The sequence below is a fragment of the Hylaeus anthracinus genome, unplaced genomic scaffold (assembly GCF_026225885.1).
Source record: "Hylaeus anthracinus isolate JK02 unplaced genomic scaffold, UHH_iyHylAnth1.0_haploid 3, whole genome shotgun sequence".
Classification (NCBI taxonomy): domain Eukaryota; kingdom Metazoa; phylum Arthropoda; class Insecta; order Hymenoptera; family Colletidae; genus Hylaeus; species Hylaeus anthracinus.
The window spans coordinates 6,801,368-6,814,834 of NW_026535284.1; the positions used below are offsets into that span (position 1 = coordinate 6,801,368).

General features: G+C 42.5%; 1 protein-coding gene and 1 long non-coding RNA gene across 3 annotated transcripts in view; one reads left to right on the plus strand and one right to left on the minus strand.

Annotated features, from left to right (window-relative positions):
- LOC128893749 (fez family zinc finger protein erm-like) overlaps nt 1-13,467 on the minus strand; it is a 317,960-nt gene that overhangs the window by 290,800 nt on the left and 13,693 nt on the right. The gene's annotated exons all lie outside the window — the stretch shown is intronic.
- On the plus strand, nt 9,842-11,112 carry LOC128894089 (uncharacterized). Of its 2 annotated transcripts, none has more exons than XR_008461459.1 (3): nt 9,842-10,151; nt 10,510-10,773; nt 10,916-11,112. It is a non-coding gene; the product is annotated as an uncharacterized LOC128894089 (long non-coding RNA). The 2 variants fall into 2 exon arrangements; XR_008461458.1 differs by having other exon boundaries at nt 10,955-11,112.

Here is a 13,467-nt window from a genome sequence, read left to right on the forward strand (position 1 = left end):
ATCAAACTGACAATAATCATGTAAACAAAATATTAACTGAAAGTGTCCATGAATTAGTATCTGAATTAAACTGACATTGTTTGCCTCTCGTTTCCTACTTTCTTACTTCCTATCGAAATAAATGACCATCTGTCTAAATCAAGGTCGTTTCAGTTTTCCTTTCATTTCCAAAACACTACTTTTCCACCCCCACAAGCCTGCACCATCGGATAAAATCCTAATCCTCAAATCATGAATTGCATATCTGCACGCGCGGTCGCCATTTCCTCAAACGCTTGCCCCCGAGCGGCCGTCATTATCGCGCCGCCGCCAATGGCTGATTGAAACGGCGCAGCATTATATTTTCCGGGTGGATTTCTCCGTCCATTCGGAATCGTTGGTCGAGCACTCGTAGGACGGTCGATCGGCTGCGGCCGGTTCGATTTCGAGCGCTGCCGTCACTGTTCCATTCTGCTTCTTCCCCGCTGGATCCGACGGAGGCCCACTTTGTCTCTCTTTCCCAGGGTCGCTGCGCGCCGTTACATGCATATGCAAATTTATTCTACCGTGGTGCATTAGTGTACGTGTGTCGTGGTGGCCGGCGGACCGTAGCCGTGTACGCTCGTACACGCGGAGCTTTCTCGTCGGGCGTTGTCGGTGCAGCGGAGAGGGTCATAAATTAAATGATGTAAATGCTCTGTCCACCCTCTGTCGCAGCTAGCAGAGACGACACACAACTTCCCTCTCTCTTCCCACCGAGTACAACCCCCGAGTGACCCCGGCGATCCCACTAACCCCTGAATCCAGACCCCTTCTGACTGATTATAATTATCGGGGCGTACCCTGCGGCTCGTCTCGCATGGATGAAGAGGAAAGATAATGCGCCCCGAACGGAGTGCCATTGATTCGACCGCGCCTAACTGCCGTCGAATTGCCGTAAGTGTTCGCGTCAACGTGCTCGGGAACGATTCTTGCGAACCACCCACTGGATGTGCTACTTACTTGGTCGATAGATAGGGTATGCATAAGATGGAGTATTCTGTCAAATAGCATAGGTAGCGTGCACGGTTTAGACGATAAGACAGAGTATTCTGTCAATAATAATCGGTGATATAAGAAGTTTAGTCGATAAGACAGAGTATTCTGTCCAGGAGAATCGGTAATGTAGGCAGTTTAGTCGATAAGGTAGGTAACCCATTTAATGATATAAAACACGTGGACCTAAAATAATAATAAAGAAGTAAGTATAAACATAATTTGATTATTGTATAAAACATTTTCTGTAGCCGAATAAACCAAAATTTTATCAAGAATGCATTTAATTTTACACAAAAGGCTCGTGCACAATTCCCGTCTCTTTTCGCGAGGCAACGTTTGGTTTTTACAAATCTGAACGAGAGGAACGTCGAGGTTGAGTAATGTATTCGATAAAATTCGGTAGCATGCAAATCTGAAAAGCTTTCCGCGGATCTGTCGAATTCGACAGTGTTCCAATCCACTCTGCGACCGTGCCGCCCTTCTTTTCATTTCGATATCCGATTCATCGGGAATAACTTGCATCAACCTTTACTCAATGCTTCGCTACAAATTGCTCGTTTTCTCTGGCGCATTCACGGCGCTCTTCCCGTAATCCTGAAGGTACCTAATGCAACGCCATTTCACTCGCGTGTCTGTTAGCTTCCGCAAACCTCGCGCAAATCCGTGAAATTTAACGAACGGGGGAGTTTCTTCACTCGGAAACTCGATCGCATTTAATTTAACTGGAGCTCGAGTTGGAATAGGAATGTCAAGAAAATAAATATTTTAACTTTTATAGAAAAAAATGACGTTTTCGTGGAAAATATGGCGACAGCTAGAAAGCACGGTTCACGGAATTGGAATTTTTGATGTTTCAACTTTTGCACGCGAGTTTGCTGTACATATCGACTAACGTTGGGGCTTTGACATTTATAAAACCAATCGAAGTACCTTTCCAAGGACAGAAATATTTATAGGGAATTTCCCATGCGTTTTATCCTGCGTGCACGATTCGTCAAGTTCGAGATGGGAAAATAAATGAATAGTAGTAATGGATTGTTGTAAAATAATTACAATGGTGTAGTACTTGATTTGGAAATTGGAAAATTTGTTAAAATATTGGTGAGATAACTCTTGTTTAGTAGTATATAAAACGTACTATTCGTACCTCATAAGAAGCTGTATTTTTACTACAATGTAGGCAAAAAATAATACTCGGAATATTTTATTGCTATTAGAAATAACGATTGATAAAACATGTGTCTGTGATTAGGACACTTGCCTCGTAAACTTCGGATGAACAATAAATAAAGCTCTTTACAAATACATATATTAGTCAACCTTGATTTACATCTACTGTAACATAAATAATTCTATTAGAAGCTAGATAAATACTCGACTAATAATCTAAAGATAATAAAGATACAAATAATATTCATACTTGGTAACTCAATTTTACTACGTAAGCCTACCTAAAGCCACAAAAGAACAATTGCGGAAGATAATTTCGCGATGCAGTCTTGTACCTGAACGTCTTAAACATGCGTCGCGAGAGGATGTTCACGGTTGTCTCGGTCCTATCCGTCGGACACGTCTCCCATTTCCTCCCTGGACATTCCTCTGACCTCCGCGACCTCTCGGCACTCTAATCGCGCAATTAAATACAACGGAACGAATTTACCTTGTCTTTTACATCCTCTAAACTTGTTCCATCGCGAGGGCTTAATTAAACAACTTGATTTGTTCGTGCGTTCCAGGTGTGTATTTATCTTGCCAGAAGATGGACGACTTTCCAGGTAACACTTAACGATTTTTACGACGCACTCGCGTGGAATGCGTGGACGTTACATCTCTGTAACGCGAGGCATGTATCAACATCTTGATTGTGTATGCACAGGGTGTCCTACTTAACTTGAAAGCCAGAACAAATGATTGATAGATTTTTTTAATGGTTTCAAAAGAGTGAATACGATGGTGATAAGGAGTCTTCTCTTTCTAAGGTTGTCTTGAAAGCTCTTTTAAGGTCATGGATACTTTCTTTTCATGAAAATTCTCCACCCCTGCCTCGCATATTGATAATCACCCTACTGATTGAGCCATTAAGCTCAGTATCTCCGTCTAAAAATGTTGTTTGCTATGTTCCTTTAACAGGCCACGTGTTTTGTGACCAACAAAAATTCTCTACAATTCTTTGCCTCGCGTATTGATAAACAATCGTTCTGTTTAACCATTAAGCTTAGTATCTCCGCCCAACATATGTATCTCTCTTCTTTTAACGATACGTGTGTTTTTGTCCAATACAAATTCTCTACCCTTGCCTCGAATATTGATAATCAACCCTCCTAGTTGAGTCATTAATATTAATATCACCTTTAGGCTATCCTCTTTTAGTAGCCCATATGTTTCCCATCCCACGAAAATTCTCCATTCCTGTCTCGCGTATCGACAACCGTTCCAATTTTCAAACATTAACCGAGACACCGTCGCACTTTCAATCTTCATCCGACTGTCCGTCAAACGAGCCCCGTTTTCCCAAATGAAATTACTCGCGCGAATTACCCTCGGCGTCTTAACGTAATTACACGCGCGTTAAGTATCATGTTACCTTTCTGCAATTAAACCTTTCCCGGTCCCGCGAGCACGAACCTTCGCCTCATTAACATTCCAGCGCGGGCGGAAAAAGAACGACGAAGGGCGAGGAGGTGGATTGGGCATCGTTACTGGGGGGGAGGGGGGGAGAGAGAGAGAGGTGGAGAGGGGGGCAAGGGTTAAATCAATTCGCGCGGTTCCGGGGAACAATAAAATTCGCTACGGTGTCGAATTTTAAAATTCAATTCCCTTCGCCGAGGCTGGAAAGAAGAAACGAGGGTGAACGTGCGAAAGCTGGGGGGATTTGGCCACGGAGAGCCACGGAAATATTTCCCGCCATTGGCATGCGCCCCGCGATTACCAGTATATTTCAAAAGACCGGTACAAATTGTTCCCAGCTCCTGTGCGGCCGTATCCGTGTCTCCGCGGCCGTTTAAAATTCCGAACGCGGGATCGTCCCCGCTCGCGATCCACGATTTTGATTCTCGTCGTTCGACGCCGCTTACCGGCGAACCAATACCCAAACGCGTTCCGCGAATCTAGTTTCGCCGTAAAAAGAGAAAAACCGAACGGAATATCTGTGTCCCCTTTCGCGCACGTTGTTTGTCGAATGATAAGGGGAGAGATAAGGCTGGATTTACTGGGAAGAAACGGATAGTTTCGATATTAATAATATTATTAATATTAATTGATGTAAATCAGGTGTGTTTAATCGAGCGAGGGGTTTGGATCTACTGGATTTCGCATACTTGCGTTAATGAGTGTCGCGGGGAAGTCCTGGCTCCGCGACAGTTACACGATTCATTGTAATTAATTCGTATTAATGGAAATTTGAAAGGGACCTGTTCAATGTTAAAATGATCAATCGGTAGATAGAAGTAGTAACGAATTAATTTACGAAATGACGAATTACTTACCGAACACTCATGCTGCTCCAACGTGTACCATTAAAACATATGAAGATTGTTCCCAAAAATTTCTTTCGCCGCTTGCATTCAGCTATTTCGTGTGACAGTGTTTATATCAATAAACAACCTTATATCTTAACATGAAACATAAAATATTGTGTACATATTACTTATTAACAAAACGAAAGAAACCTTTGGGACAATTTAATATATCTCTAGGAAAGTTTTTAATTCAGCTAAAACGAATCTATGCAATGTTGCAAGATATACTAACTAGAAGCATCACCTAATAAATGAATTTAAAAAAAAAAAGTAATTAACCAAATATTTACAAAGGCTTTGATCTTCACTGAAGATTAATTCAATAGGCACAGCTAGAATAATGCACGTTGTTCAACGAGCGGGTAAGAGATGTACATCGGCGAGGAAGGGGGGCGGGGGGCACGGGTCGAACTGCACCGCCCAGAGACTCCCTTTCGATCATCGTTTGCCTTGCCTCTCTTTTTCTCGTCGCTTCCCCGTGTGTACTTACGTGATCGAATACGTAAGCAGCCGGCTTTCTGGTTCTTTTACCACGAATTCCTCGATTCCGCGCCGGTTCCGCCGCCCCACGATCCCCCCACGTTCGATCCGGATGAAAATCCGGATAGAATTCAAGTTATTTGCAGGGATATTTTAGCTCCGCCTGCGTGGAGTAACATCTCGATCTTTTCCCCCTCGTCTCCTCGTCGTTTCGCTCGCGATTGAATTTCCGAGCTATTTCCGTGACGATTAATAACGAGGCTGGGGAATCCCCCACTTCGGATGACGCGTTAATCGAGGGATTTTTAAGTACCGTTGGACAAATACGACGAGGAATTACGAAACAAGAATCACGAACGTGGAAAGTGAAACTTTGCCTACATATGTACACGAGGTGTTCAATTATAGGTAGGCATCCCTCGAGGGGGTTGATTCTACAGGTCAAAATGAGACGAAAATCAAGAGTGTCAAAATTGCATTGGAAACTTCGTTTTAAAGTTACAAAGAATTGAAAGTTCCGGGGCAGATACGCCTGATGCCAGGCAACCTGTGGACACAGTGGCGGCGGCGCGAAGCAAGTTCGTCCGAAAGAACGCGTATTTGCCCCATAACTGAAATATTTCCACAATTTTAACACTTTACCGACTGATAGTCGATTAATCGACTTTTTGTCCCCAACGTTCACCGACCGGTAACTGCTATGGTAACTAGCAAGTATTTGTTACTTTGAATTGAGATACAAGTTGCTTTGCTCTGTAAGCTATCGTATTTTTATACAATTTCCGGTGCCAGGGAGGATATGCTGCCGAGCGGCCGGTGAGAAAAGCATAGGATCTTGAACCGCTACCGGTCGGTAAAGTGTTAAAAAACGCATATATGTCGAGCATTACAACATTTTCTGTCTACTTCTGAAAATCTACAAAGGTATTCTAATTAAGACCCTCCTGACGAAGTATAAGGGGCAAGAAGAAAATATGGTAACTGCCACTCTACAATGATTAAACAAAAAATTAACAAGTGACAAATTCTAATCAGCGGACAGAATGCAAGGAATATATACGAGTTGCAACAAATGTTAAGACCGCGATGCTTGAAAGCTCGAAGTCAAGGACGAGGTCAAGACCTTTTATGTGAATAGTAACGCCGTGGAAAGCGTGAGAGCTCGTGGCGTTTATCCAATGAAGTACAGGAGGCCAACAATAAGGAGGGAGGATTTGAAAGGATTTAACTTTAAGCCATGCGAGGAAGGCCAATTTGAAATTCTAACTATGTCTAGTCGGTGTTCGCGAATCGCGCCGCGAATACTAAAGATGACAATAGACTGCAATATTTGCGTGACACCGGCGTAGATACGTATAATTCTGAGAGGATTCACGAATGCAAAGTGGATCTGCGATATACATGCTACGTGGAGGTGACCGTAATATTGATATCTATCATATCTCTCACATATTAAATATAATTAACTCGTTCACTGGCAACTGCGAGATGTCTCGTAGTTCAAATTGATTACTCAAGAAATCAGTTTACAGCCTTTTCAATCACGAATTACGGCATAAGAAGATCTTGAATTTTCTTTCTAAAACAACAAATTTAATATCACTTTTTATTATCGAAATATTATTTTCTGCACTTATTCGTGCACATGAAAGAAGACCAGTTTTTTTTCGAAAACTACACTCTTATTTATTTTTTCCATACTAATTTTAGTCCAAGTTGAGCTTAAAAATGAAATTACAAAAGTACGAGAAAAGAAGTAATTCAGCTTTGAAAGGATTAAAACAAACTCTTATTATTTCTATATCTCCCACAACTCGGCTCTGATGTACCACCCATCTCTCGCTTCTACTCACCCTAACACGCGCTAAATACCCTATTCCCTTCCCTTCCCCCATGCAAAGGACCCTAAAGCATAAGCAACCAGTCGCCAGAAAAAAAGGCACTCGTGTTCATCGTCGGCTCGGCACGAGAACACGGATGTTCGTGGGATCGAAAGGGGTAGGTGGGGCAGAGAACAGTGCGAGTCCGATCGAAGGAACGAGGGTTACATCGGCGAGATGCAGCTTCAATATTGATATGCCGGATTGGCTGGTGCCCGGCGGCGTACGGAGGAGATCAGAGAGATCCAGGCGGCAGAGCCTGGCTTACAAAGCACGCAAAGGATCGAGTGAAATTGGGCGAGATATTATTGAACACGCTCGCCCCCGTCGAACGGGGAAGGGAAAAGGACTGACTGCTGCGTTTCGATGCAGATCCTCTCTGAAAACGACTGCGTGCCGTCGAACTAACTCACCGACGAAGAATTTAGTCTGGAGCTTCGAGCGTTTTTTACCGAATGAGAAGGCACTCGAATAAGTGCGCGTGTTTGAGCTCCGGTCTCTTGACGGTTCGACGCTTGTCGAGGATATACTACGGAAATTCCTTTGGCGGAGGTGCGCCGTTTTCAGGTAACTTCGTTGAGAAATTGATATTCGTATCTCCGAGGAAAGTGGATGGGGCGTTTTGTGTATGCATCGACTTGTTGGGCTGTTTTAAATTACACAAAAGCGAAATGTTTAGTAGAGGAATGATGGTATACCATCTGTATGGAAAAGAAAAAATAGAAGATCTGAAGGAGCCGATGTAAGTATAGGAATATTTATGAATATTTCATTATTATTAACAAAGAAGAAGAACCGTAAGGTTTCCTCTTGGAATGTTCAACAAAAAGGACAATTATTGCCTTCAATTTTACTAGTAAATCTCTTATAATGCAATCTATATACACTTTCACGACTAAAAGTATAAACATTCTCAACAATACACTTGTTCCTTGACTGTAATACATTCTTCCAGCTGCCACACGTTTCGAACTAAGAAATACACTTTAAATTACATTTCTTGGAACCTCAGAATATTCCTGACAATATGAACAGTTCTCAAGGTAATAATGCACGATTCTCGCCTAATTGTTAACCCGTAGAGACAATTGCTAGTCGTACGAGGAGTGCCTCCACAAGTCCACGAGTCTATTATCATCCCCGACGGCTTCATAAGACGAGAAGTCAGAGACGTAGATAATGCCGGAGGGAGTAAGTCGTAGTTTACACGTGAAATCCAACCCGTATGCCGACGTAATCGAAATGAGACGGGGACCCCCATGTACCCCATGGACAGGATTGATGGACAGCCAGTGGTCCGTGACGTGACCACCTGACATTCTTGTCCGATCGGGCTGACATGCCCCAGGGATCATGCATGCGAGTTTCGTGCTCACGTAGCAAAACGTCTACTCCGATTTTCCGCCACCTACCCGCTGCGGATCCGAATCTGCGAGCTGAAATTGCGTCTAATGCCCCACAGCTACCATAATCTGAGCTCTGCACCGAACATCTCCAGGGTCTCGTTAATTGTGACTGAGTAATTCAAGGTGAAAGAAAAAGGTGAGAAATTTGGAGGATTTTAGATAACATGAGAAAGAAAGTTTATTTATTTATTATTCCAATAGGGTCATCTTTGTGCAATATTTTCAGAGTTTTAAATTTCCTCTAGGTATTAAGGATGTGTATTTTTTTTGTTAAAGATTGCAAGAGATTTATTTCAAATTTTAGTTGTAACTGGACGTTTTTATTTTGCAGGCTTTAATTGTGAACACTTGAAGTTGGTTGTTGTCTCGATAAAAAATATCAATGCCTTTGAAATGCCTTTATGATTCTTATTGCCATCTTCTTGCAATTCTTCAGCAATTAACTACTCGCCTACGGCAAGTATCGGGACTTTTTGCAAGCAAAGACGGGCGCGCAACACGGTAGATCCTTGCCACACTTCGCGCGCACGCCTGCTTGTTCGCACGTGCCGAGCAATTTTCCCATAACGCGAGAACTATGCGGCCAAGCAGAACAGGTCGAGCATCGAAACAGTCGCCGGCCGTGGCGTGATTTCGAGCGCACGAGAACCTCAGGGCCGACTCAAAGCGTGAACCTTAGAGGCTGGAATCTAAGGATCCACAGAAATTCGGTGCAAAGTTATCTTGTTCATGAATGATAATTAATAATTGCATTTCTCTGGAATCATTACAACCGAAGAACAATTTCCTTTGTCCATTTTTCTTATGGTCAAAAATGAGACATTCACAGTCCTTTTACTGAACAAAGAGGAGATTGATTTGGTTTATTAAAGTGCTTAGATGTTTTAACGTAACTATTGCACTGACAGAGAGGAGCTCTCGATCGATGTTGGTAACGCGGAGTACTGTATTGGCAATATTCTGTTGGTAACGCAGAATACCTTGTTGGTAACGCAGAGTACTATAGGTAGGACACTTTATCACAATAGTGGCAAGTGCTCTGCATTGTCGATGGAGTGCTCCACCTAACCGACAAGGTACTCTGTATTACCGACAAAACGTTCTACAGTGCCAATGGAGCGGTCTGCGTTACCAACACCCTATATTATCAGCAAAATAATTTTGTTGGTAACGTAGAACAACCTGTTGGTAACCTAGAGTACTCTTTAGGCCATGTAGAATATTTTATTGGTAACACAGGGCACTCTATCAGTACTCTATCGATACTGTAATTTATTCTATTAGCTGCATCTTCATTTCAAAAAGGAAACATCAACTAAAACATCCTACATCTCGTATCTGTAGCCCTGGGGTCCAGGAAATCTTAATGCGGCGTTGTCGAGGAGGCTCGAATCGCGGACGTTACTTTCGTCATGGCTCGGGCGCTCCGTTTACACGGAAATGCACGCGTGGGCGAGCGTGAAGCGCGCGTCGTGTCGTGTCGGTTCGCAAATCAGCAAACCGTGCGGAATGTCGAGCGACGGAACGTCACACGCAACACAACGCAACGCGCCACGCAACCAGCGAAATTGAAGCCGCGCCTCGCGAAATCGAACCCCGGGTGTTCGACGACCTGGCATTCCGCGACTCAATGAAACACGCCCATTGTTAAATGCGCCCCGGCGTTCGATTTCACGGTATTACTTTTATCCGCCAATCGAAACTATTTCATCGCGAAATTTTTTAGCGCGTATTTTAATTTTTTCAGCGGTATTCCGCTGCGAGGCATTCCTTCCATCGCGGCAACGAATATTTTATTGTTTATTCGTTTGCTTTTCATTGATAGGAACGACGGCGAGAAGTGCAGGCAGGTATGTATTTTCAGAGGGATGATATAAATGATTTCATTGGGGGTGGAATTTTAGTGTACATGTCTATGAAGTGTTGGAATTATGTTTTATTTGAAGGTTTGACGTTGTAGCAGGTCGAAAAGTAATGCTGACATTTAGAAACTTTCTTTCTCTAAATTTTAATTTATCCTTACGATGAGTATTAATGATTTAGTAATAAGAAAAAGAAGTTTGTTATCGACCAAATTAATAATAGAATTTCTGATAATATGTCTCGATTGATTCTGAAATGCAACATTTGCAAGTGTGGAAAAATAGTATTATAATTATAATCACCCAGTGTGGATTGTAATTATAATCATTAATCGTGTTTCCGCAGATGCGACCCCTATCCCTACGGAATTCTAGAAGTGGTCAATGTATGCACTGCGAATATATACGCGGCGTACCCATAAACCAGCATATATTTGTGAAACTGGACGCGAGTGTTTACTCCGTTTGATGCAATCCATGCGTTTAGAAACGGTTTACACAGGAAAAAATTAATACAACCAGGATCGATCACTCGGGGCTATACTCCTCGGTTACATGGCTTGTGGAATGTCCAACTCGAAAAACTGTTCGATTTCATGTTACAAATTAGGTAAATGTAACATGTGTTTATATAAATATATGTTTACAGATTTATATAAACTAATAATGATGGAGGAGTTCAATAAAGTAGTGGAATATTTAGTCGAGTTATACTAACGTTAATTTATATAATTACATAACGTATATTTCAGTTGGATTCTGAACTGCTTATTACTGAACTTATATTTCAGTTGAACTGACAATTTCATTTGGCACTCTGCTGGTAAATAGACAGCATTTTCAATGGAGTACTCTACATAATCGACAGGCTACTCTACATTATCAACAAAATAATCTACAGTCCCAATGGCGTTCTCTACATTACCAACAAGAGACTCTACATTATCAACAAAATATTCTACAATGCCAACGGAGTACTCTGCCTTACCACCATCGATCGTGATCTCTTCCTTATTCGATCAAAAGAACATGTAAATAATGAAGGCAATATACAGTGTATCCTCAAGATAACCATTAAAATTCTAAATAAACATTCATAGACTACCCTTTCAGACTACCCAATATTAATAATCATCAATGACCACCGTAACAGTCAACGTGTCAGGTTCGTTTTATTCCTCCCTAAATTTTAGAACTCGACCCCTTGGCGATCCCCATTGCACTCTGACACGCACTTTGCGCCCGGAGTCAGGAAGGGCAGCGGATCCATGGCAATGCGTCATCGAGCGACCAAACACCCTCCCCCGTCCCTCCGCGGCTACTCGAATCCTACCGTTTCCATTCGTAGACCGACACAACACACCGCACGTACAATTCGTCCCCGCCGTCGGCTGTCAGCGTAATTACACGTACGGGGACCATTAGACCAACGCGCGACGCTTACAAACGGCTCAAACCACCTACGAAATCGTCACTTTGTTCCGCAGTTAAATCATGCCAAGCCCGATCCGACGCGCGTGCAGATGCATCCGCCGCGCGCTTTGTCTCAATCGCTGCGCCATGCGGACACCGACGGCCGACATTAATCCTCCGCCATCGACAGAATAGACAAACATGCAAATGAGAGAATGTCGCTTTGCTCTAGGGCCTAGGCTTCGCACTTGCCTCACAATAACGCAGGGGAGGTGGTAAGAAAATAGTATGCGATTGTGATCTGGTCGCGATCGAGTGACGTTGGTAGTTCTGAGGCAAAAGGCAATGGTGGGGAGGGTTAAAGTACTATATCAAGTGAGAGCACGTTATCATTGCGATAGAAAGTGCTCTGTACTATTGATAGAGTACTCTATGTAACCAACAAGGTATTCTGTATTATCGATCAAATATTCTACAGTACCAATGGAGTGCTCTACGTTATCAACAAGACACCCTACATTATCAACGGAATATTTTACTCTGCCGACAGAGTACTCTCCCTTACCAACGAGACACTCTACGTTATCGATGGTGACCTTCTCAAGGAAACGTGCGAATAAAAGAGTCGATGTACAGTGAATTCTAAAGGTATCCATTAAAATTGTAAATAAATCATCCAATGCAACCTAATCACAAGGTTAATAGATATTACCAACCAAGACCACTTTCAATACCAGACTATTTCAAACAAAATAACTCTTCCCTGAAGAGCTCAAGTCCTGTTTACAATCTATAGGAGCAGTTTGACCTACCAATATCGCGATCTATGCCACGAGACGCGTCGACAAGTCCACGTTGGTTATGGAAGATGCTAAAAATTTCTCACTTGGTAATAAAACACTTGGTCGAGTCGCGGACACTTTGGTAACGTTTCCTAGTTTCCCGAGACGCATGGCGAAAGTTGGTCTCGCCATGCAGCCTCGAGTATCAAACTTTTCGGAATCTTCGCTCTCGGCGAGAGTGTCTCGATGGTCGGCTGCAGATGTACCTAACTGCGCTACGGGGCGTATTCATTATCGGGCCGCCGGAACTCAGGTTGCTGAGACGATTAAACAGGGAATGGGAGGATCCTCCAATGATTGGCTACACGGGGAACATTCAACGTCTACGGTTTTATCGGTCTATCACTCTCCCTTGGCATATTCGGCCTGCAACCGTGTTCCCATCCCCGCTGTGCTATTTTATTCGCGGTGCACGATCGTTCGACTACGAATGAGGAGGTTTGAGAGCTAGGAGCATCCTTCAGGCTGCATGATCTTCAGGTCTTTTGTGGGAATCTTCGAGTGGTGGTCGATAAGAATTTAGATTGTAGCGATTGTTTAAATCGATCAAATAATTTTTATTATGCTATTGGCAAATATTCTTTTACTCTAAAATGGAATTAGAAATCTATTCACACCGAAAAATAAATTTCTACCCTAATCATGATTTCGGAATAGGAATTCCTAAACGCTCTGTCCAAAAAATATTCTCGATCATATGTAAATTAGTTAATTATATACACGTTGATTCTCCTATTGAGAAATATTCTTTTACTCAAGAATAGAATTAGATATCTATTCTCACCGAAAAATAAATTAGGTTTTCTAATGAATACTCATATACAAGTTACCTAATTATATACATGTTGAATCTCCTACTCAAAAATAAATCTTTCCTCTAACTAGACTCCCAAAATAGAAATCTCCCACTCCCCCATTTAGTATGCATCACGCGTCTAATATAACAGAACTAAAATTCAAAAACTGTTTAACATCAATATTACCTTCGTAGACACGCGATACCAGGGTTCAGACACTCGTCGATTGAATTGAAAGATGATTCCCAATTA